The following is an 8,097-nucleotide window of genomic DNA, read 5'->3' as shown; positions in this document are numbered from 1 at the left end:
GGGCTTAATGGAATTCATTAAGCCGTTCACGTTTTGTGTAGAGACCCTCTACTGGGCTGGAAAGAAGGCAGGAAGACGCCTGGACAGAATGGTGGCCAGGGGAATGAGCACTGGCTGGGAGGTGAGGCCTGATGAGTGGGAAAGGGGGAAAGGATGAAGAAAAGTAAAATGTAGAAACATAGAAAACCAACAACACAATACAGACCCTTCCTCCCACAAAGTTGTGCTGTACACAACCCTACCTTAGAAATTACTAGGCTTAACTTAATCCCTCTATTTTACTCAGCTCCATGTACCTATCCAAAAGCCTCTTAAAAGACCCTATTTTATACGGCCTCCCCTCCATTGCCGGTAGCCCATTCCACGCACTCACCACTCTTTGAGTAAAAAAACTTACCCCTGACATCTCCTCTGTACCTACTCCCCAGCACCTTAAACCTGTGTCCTCTTGTAGCAAGCATTTCAGCCCTGGGAAAAAAGTCTCTGACTATCCACACGATTAATGCCTCTCATCATCTTGTACGCCTCTATCAGGTCACGTCTCATCTTCCTCCGCTCCAAGGAGAAATGGCCGAGTTCACTCGAACTATTCTCATAAGGCATGCTCCCCAATCCAGGCAACATCCTTACAAATCTCCCCTGCACCCTTTCTATGGCTTCCACATCCTTCCTGTAGTGATGCGACCAGAACTGAGCACAGTACTCCAGGTGGGGTGTGACCAGGGTCCTGTACAGCTGCAACATTACCTCTCGGCTCCTGAATTCAATCCCACGGTTGATGAAGGTCAATACACCATACGCATTCTTAACCACAGTGAACCGATTGCAGAGGCGAGTGTGCCATAGGGGAAGGGGAAGAGGGAGGGTCACTGGAGGGAGTTGATGGGCAGGTGAGGAGAAGATGTAAGAGGCCGGAGTGGAAAATAGAAGAAGAGAGAAGTGAACAGAAATACTGGTGGGATAAGGTCGATGTTCATGCCATCAGGTTTGGGTCTACTTTGCGGAATATAATGTGTTGTTTCTCCATTAACGGAAAATAAGATCCGGGATCGATCATCCAGGATCTTGTTAAATGCCCCATCCGTGCCGAAGGGCCCGATGGACGCGACCCATCACATTACTTATGTTCCTTTTCCCCTCTTTGAAAAGAAATGAGTGAGATCACGGACATAATGCAAACATCCAACCTGTTCATCCATTTGGACATTTTCATAATATTCTGATGAGTTGACGGTCTTTGTGTCGAAGGCGCCTGAGGAAACAAAACAGATATGGCACAAGGGTGCCGACCGTCAGGGGGCTTTGTTGAACACAGCAGACGTCAAACCGGCCCAATAGAAAAAGCCATTGAGAGCAGGAGCTCCCTTCCCACCAATCGCCGGAACCAGGAATTGAGGGCCGATATTGATCAATATGGAGAGAAATTAAGTTGCATGAACTACCATCCCATTACTTCGCTGATATTGTAATCTTCAGCAGAAGCTTTCAGTTAAAATAACTGGAAAACCCAACGGTAAAAGTCGCATCATCCGTGACCATTCGCTCGGATGACCAGCTCCAGCTTCAGTGGACTAGGAGCTCCCAGATTAAAATCAAATGCTGAGATTCCCCTGGACTCAGTATTAGGACAGTTGAAACGGTGTTCACTCACTTTTCCATCCGGAATTTCTGCCCGTGCCATTTTTAGATTTCGGTGGATATATGTTGCTGAATAAACTGAAACAAAGACAAGAAAATAATTCGTCTGGAACTTAATTTCCTGCGCTGATGCACCGAATGAGAATGGCCTCTATAATTCCATTCGATTCTCTCCAGATATCCCTTAATAACGTTTTGTTTATCGGATGCCCTGTACCAGTCGAGCTCGATAGCATCGACAGATGGGTTAAGTAGACAAAACTGCTTTGGCCTTTTTGACAGATAAGGCTGTTCACACACATATTGCTGAACGCAAACCTCTTTCAGACAAATTTCGGACAGACAACTTCGCCGTGAAGGCGGAATGCTGATTCTGTCCACAGATGGGCCCTGATCCCAGCTGAAGTCGATTCTGCCGAAATTCACATTCAATTATTAAAGGTAGGAACGAAATTCGTAGAGAAATGCAATTACCCGCCAGCTTTTCTTGCGAACAGCCATCCACTGAATCCTCCAACCAGGCCCATGATAAGTAAACCAAGTATAATGCCCACGATCGCGCCAGCCCGGAAGGTACAATTTTCATCTGTTTTTGGTGATGACACAGAAAACAAGCATATATTTTACATGGCGAAAACTCATCTTTATTTAAGAAATGATAATTGATCCACGCTCTGGAAACTTCTGGTCGCTGGTCTCGATATTGAATCAATTTAAATCAATTACTCTTTTATTCTGGTAGGCCACTTAGAAGGAGGATTGAAGGTAGGGCGTGAGGAAAGCGTAAGAAGGAAACGGTTTGAATCTTTGATCATCGGGTTTACATGAACGAATGAGAGACACATTCACTCACCGTGTGCGCTAACTACACCTTGTAAGATAACTGGTCCTGTTGGTTACGCCGTTATTAATCCGACATGTATAACTCCCAACGTCAACCGAGCTCACCGACTCAAGGGTGAGTTCCTGCCCTGTCTGCAGGAGATTGTTCCCATTATCACTGACACAAGGGTGAGATCCTGCCCTGTCTGCAGGAGATTGTTCCCATTGTCACTGACACAAGGGTTTGTTCCTGCCCTGTCTGCAGGAGATTGTTCCCATTGTCACTGACACAAGGGTGAGTTCCTGCCCTGTCTGCAGGAGATTGTTCCCATTGTCACTGACACAAGGGTTTGTTCCTGCCCTGTCTGCAGGAGATTGTTCCCATTGTCACTGACACAAGGGTGAGTTCCTGCCCTGTCTGCAGGAGATTGTTCCCATTGTCACTGACACAAGGGTGAGTTCCTGCCCTGTCTGCAGGAGATTGTTCCCATTGTCACTGACACAAGGGTGAGTTCCTGCCCTGTCTGCAGGAGATTGTTCCCATTGTCACTGACACAAGGGTGAGTTCCTGCCCTGTCTGCAGGAGATTGTTCCCATTGTCACTGACACAAGGGAGAGTTCCTGCCCTGTCTGCAGGAGATTGTTGCCATTGTCACTGACACAAGGGTGAGTTCCTGCCCTGTCTGCAGGAGATTGTTCCCATTGTCACTGATACAATGGTGAGTTCCTGCCCTGTCTGCAGGAGATTGTTCCCATTGTCACTGAAACAAGGGTGAGTTCCTTCCCTGTCTGCAGGAGATTGTTCCCATTGTCACTGACACAAGGGAGAGTTCCTGCCCTGTCTGCAGGAGATTGTTGCCATTGTCACTGATACAAGGGTGAGTTGCTGCCCTGTCTGCAGGAGATTGTTCCCATTGTCACTGACACAAGGGTGAGTTCCTGCCCTGTCTGCAAGAGATTGTTCCCATTGTCACTGACGCAAGGGTGAGATCCTGCCCTGTCTGCCGGAGTTTGTTCCCATTGTCACTGACGCAAGGGTGAGTTCCTGCCCTGTCTGCCGGAGATTGTCCCCCTTGTACTGACAGAGCAAAGGAAGTTAATGTCAGGTTTGACACTATATTGGACAAAACTGGACGCTCCGGTTCAATTCTGAACTTCTCTGATCCATTTATAAAATGAAGAAAAGTGCTGATTAGAGAAAAATCCTGATGGATACGGGATATTATGACCTTCTGTCTTCATTGAAAAGATGAGAGCAAATGTTGTTAAATGTAATATCTGATACAAATGAACGCGGTGACTAACTGTGTACTTACAGTAAACTTGCACGTTGGTCACCAGCGCCACTGCTGAATGAGTTGCTGGCGATGCACTTGTACGTCCCTGCGTCGTTTCTTTTAGCTCTGATTATAGTCAGTTTCGCCTTGTCGGGAGATGTAAATATTCTGCCGTTTTCCTGGATTGGTTTGGTTATCCTTGAACCATGTCCTTACTGTTCCGTGTTTCTTTCAGGCACGAATTGTTAAGAATGCGCAGGATCTTTTGAATGTTCTTCTAATTCTCCTCTGTTACAAAAATGCTTTTGATCATATTTTTTGCTAATCCTGCTGATTTCCTCGCATTAACAGGGACTTATCCTGGAGTATCGATCTGTTTACGGTGATCTGAACAGGTATGTGAACCGAATCTGGGGCTGCCGACACATAGTGTCACTTGTAAAGGAAAGGTATTCATTAATTTCAAGCCTATGGGCCGTGCAGAGTCATGGTTGTGCGCATGTCATAGTCACACTGAGATTGGAAGTTTAGAGACAAGTAACAGAGCAAGACTGGAGTCAGGCGGGGTCGCACAGCGATATATTGATATTGAAAGGAACAATTTTCCTAGATCTATAGCGATCTAGAGAAATATTAATTGCGGTTGCATTGTCACAATGTCAGACACAGATTCTGAAATCATCACCCGTATTTGCCCTCACCAGCAGCCGCACTTTCGTGTTGCTGACGTAGTCAACATAAATTGTGAATTGTTTCCGCAGCTGACGTCACTGTGAACGGAAGCCGATGATTGGATCGTGAATTGGCACAGAGAAATGACAATCATCCAGGATAAACCCACTGTTCCAAATGTTTTTTTTTTCTTTGTAATCGTTCCCCAGGTCTCTATTAAACCTCCTCCTTGTTTCCCAGCCTCACGACAAAGATATCACAGAAGATTCTATCTCGTTTCCTTCACAGCAGCTTAGTTCTCTCGCATCAACTCAGACTGGTGCTGTGGCGTGTCAGGGGATTTCCATAAAGTGACCGCTGTTCGAATCCCGATCCCGGCCGTACTCTATTCTCAACACGTGGTCAGTTGTGTTTGAGCTGCAATGTCTGATCTATATAGCAAAATTACCCTACCGCTTAGCCCTCTATGGTTCTGAGCTCAATGTACCAATCTCAGAGTCTCTGGAAATTCCCATTGTATCGGCCTTCGCTCGCCACGCACCCATCACTCTCTGTGTGAAAAACGTACCTGCTTCCGAGCACAATAAACCTGTGCCCATCGTGTTCGCCATTTCAGCCCTGGGGAAAAGCCTCTTGCTTCTGCACCATCAATGCCTCTCATTATCTTTCACACCTCTGTCAGGTCAACCCTCACCCTCCGTCGCTCCAAGGAGAAAAAGCAAATTTCACTGAACCTATTCCCATAAGGCATTTCCCCAATCCAGGCAACATCCTTGTAAATCTCTTCTGTTAATCGGGTTTGTCATCGGTCGCTGAAAGGCCAAAAGTGACGACTGCGCGCTTCATTCCTGAATAATAAATCCAATAAAATAGAAAACGGTGCTGAAACCCCGAGTTGACTCCTGATTGCTTCGTGAATTTGCACAGTGAATAATTATCAATCCGAGTCATTAATTCAGCCCCCTTTTCCAATGATCCTATACGCCGAAATGTTACTTCGCTTCTTATGTGCTGAATGCCGATTGATCCCACAGTCTAATCACATTATGTGGTTCTTCCATCAGTCTCCCTCGTGTCGACGTTTCACTGTAACCCAGTGAAATAATTTTTGTTGTTGAACTTGGGTTCAAACTTGTTCGCTCGACCCTCTTTGTTTCCCACAGCTGAACGTGGCTGGAAGAGAAACAAAATAGTGGTGAATAGGATCAGGCACGTAGCCCACGCAGACCGTCATGTGAGATGAGACCACCGTGTGGCTGCCGGTGACAATTGGTGTTCCACAGGGGTCTCTCTCGGGAGCTATCATTCACCGTACTGTCAATGGTCGGGGTGATGGTATTGATGGCTTTTCTGTAGAGTTGCAGACAATTTGAAGCCAGGTGGAGGGAAATGAAGCAGAGTGGCTAAGGAAGGATTTAGATTGGGAGAATGGACAAAAGTGGCAGATGTGATGCAGTTTTGGGAATCATATCCACGTGCTATTTGGGAGATGAAATGAAAGTGTTGACTAGATTCAGATGGACAGAAAATACAATAAAACCAGGGTTGCAAAGGGACTTGGGAGTCCCCGGGGAAGATTCATTAAAGGTTGACTTGCAAGTTTAATGTTTGATGAGGAAGGTGTTCGCATTCATTTCATGAGAACTAGAATGTAAAATCAAGGATGAGATTTTGTAACTTTATAGCGCACGGGTGAGGCCTCACTTGCAGCATTGTAAGCAGGTTTAAACCCCTGAACTGACCAACAATGTGCTGAAACTGAAGAAGGGCTCAAGGAGGTTCACAGAAATGATTCCAGAATTGAATGGCATGTCATATGAAGAGCTTTCAATGACTCTGGGCCTGAGGGGTGGCCTCAATGAAACCGATAGAACGGTGAAAGGAATTGATAGAGTGGGTGTTGAGAGGATGTTTCCTGCGGTGGGAGACTCTGAGACCAGAGGGCACGGCCTCTGGGTTGAGGGGCGTACTTTGGAAAGGAAGATGAGGAGGAATTTCTTTAGACAGAGAGTGATGATACCGGACAATCTTTTGTCACAGGTGGATGTGGAGTCCACGTATTTGCATGATTGAACAGACCCATCAACCCAACATGTGAAAATGAGGAGCACTATTTTTGGAATTTTTTGAAATTCATCATCAAACAATCATCTGTATCTCCGCCACAAAACAACAGACTGAAGGCCATATGTCAGTGCTGATGGACTTGGTGCTGATTTTAAATTTGATCGAGGCACCCAGATCCAGTTGTTATCATTTAGATGGCTGAGTGAGGGACAGAGAGGGTTAGCAGTGCGGGGTGAGTTTCTCGAGCTCAGGGGGTAAGGCAGGTGGGCTGATTTGTCCAATATCATTGTGTGTTGATAGATTACACAGCGAGCTTATTCTCTGCTCTGAGACATATCTCAGCGAGAAATGGTCACCAGGAAAACAATTCCCAGAGGAATGTTTGCATCAAAGAGTGGTGCGGATTGTTTGTATTTTAAGGGATGGCTCTGGGTGTTGTTGGCAAGGCAGGAATTTATCACCCCTCCCTTAACAAACCCCTCACTGAGCGGATTGTGTTAGGCTCTCTCCTTAAACTGTCATACGCTCTCTGGGAAAGCTGTACCAAAGTACTCTCAGGCAGGGGATTCCGGGAATCTTACCCGCACCGTGATGCAGGCAACTATGACATTTTTCCCGAGTGGCGGGGTATGTTGGGGACAAAAGTAGTGTTTAATCGTCTTGTTCCTCTTTTTTCTTGCTGACCTTCGCCCTCAGGGTGAGGACTGTTGTTAGGGTGGGTGGTGGGGTAGTTGGTAGTGGTGGGAGTGGTGTTCCGGAGTTTCTCTTAGAATAGTCCTGGTAGGTTCCGATGCTGCATTCTATAAACTATGCACACATCGGCCATTATGTGCCGGTGGTGGAAGAAGGAAACTTGCACGTTGCAATTGCATTCGTTTGCTCTGCAGCAGAGTCTAACAGTACACATTCTGATAATAACAGATAAGAGAGAAATAGGAAACTGTGGTAATTACTTCCTCATAGTTCTTCAGCAATTCAATTGAACCACACATCAAAACAACTCAGTTCTCACTCCATCGAGCACTCCTACCACTCCCCCCCCCCCGCCCCCACAGGCCAGTTCATGGTGAAGAACATACAGATAGGTTTACAGATCCATGTAAGTAATAGCTTGTTTCTCCATCAGGACTGTCGGCTGTAGTACATAGAGAATTGACACCACACCCAAGCCATTCTCAACACACTCTCAAGGATTGAGGGCTGTGATTGAGGGCCACAGGGCTGTAATAAATGTTAAAACATAGGCCACATACACCCATCTCCCAGCAAGTTTCCTGCAACTCGGCTTGTTTCCGATATACGGAAGTATATTCCCCCCACCACACACACACACACACACACACACACACACACACACACACACACACACACACACACACACACACACACACACCTGCATTGGGCCATGATGTGGAGCAAGGGAACTTACATGTTGCAATTGCATCCGTTTACTCTGTTGCAGAGTCTAACACTACACAGTCTGCTAACAATAGATAAGGGAGAATTGGGGAGCTGTGGTAATTACTTCCACAAATTCATTCAGCAGTTCTAATTGAACCAGAAATTCAGTCAAAACAACACAGTTCCTCCTCCATCGATCACTCCCCCCCCCCCCCCCAGA

At 46.3% G+C, this 8,097-nt stretch overlaps 1 long non-coding RNA gene across 1 annotated transcript; it reads right to left on the bottom strand.

Annotated features, from left to right (window-relative positions):
- Positions 1-1,235: 1,235 nt before the first annotated feature.
- On the bottom strand, positions 1,236-2,153 carry LOC132390151 (uncharacterized). Its single transcript, XR_009510805.1, has 3 exons — positions 2,113-2,153; positions 1,652-1,716; positions 1,236-1,252 (listed from the first exon to the last, which is right to left on the bottom strand). It is a non-coding gene; the product is annotated as an uncharacterized LOC132390151 (long non-coding RNA).
- Positions 2,154-8,097: the final 5,944 nt, after the last annotated feature.

This window comes from Hypanus sabinus, unplaced genomic scaffold (assembly GCF_030144855.1).
Source record: "Hypanus sabinus isolate sHypSab1 unplaced genomic scaffold, sHypSab1.hap1 scaffold_790, whole genome shotgun sequence".
Classification (NCBI taxonomy): Eukaryota; Metazoa; Chordata; class Chondrichthyes; order Myliobatiformes; family Dasyatidae; genus Hypanus; species Hypanus sabinus.
The sequence above is the reverse complement of the archived record's forward strand: the minus strand, read 5'-3'. Positions and strand labels throughout refer to the sequence as shown.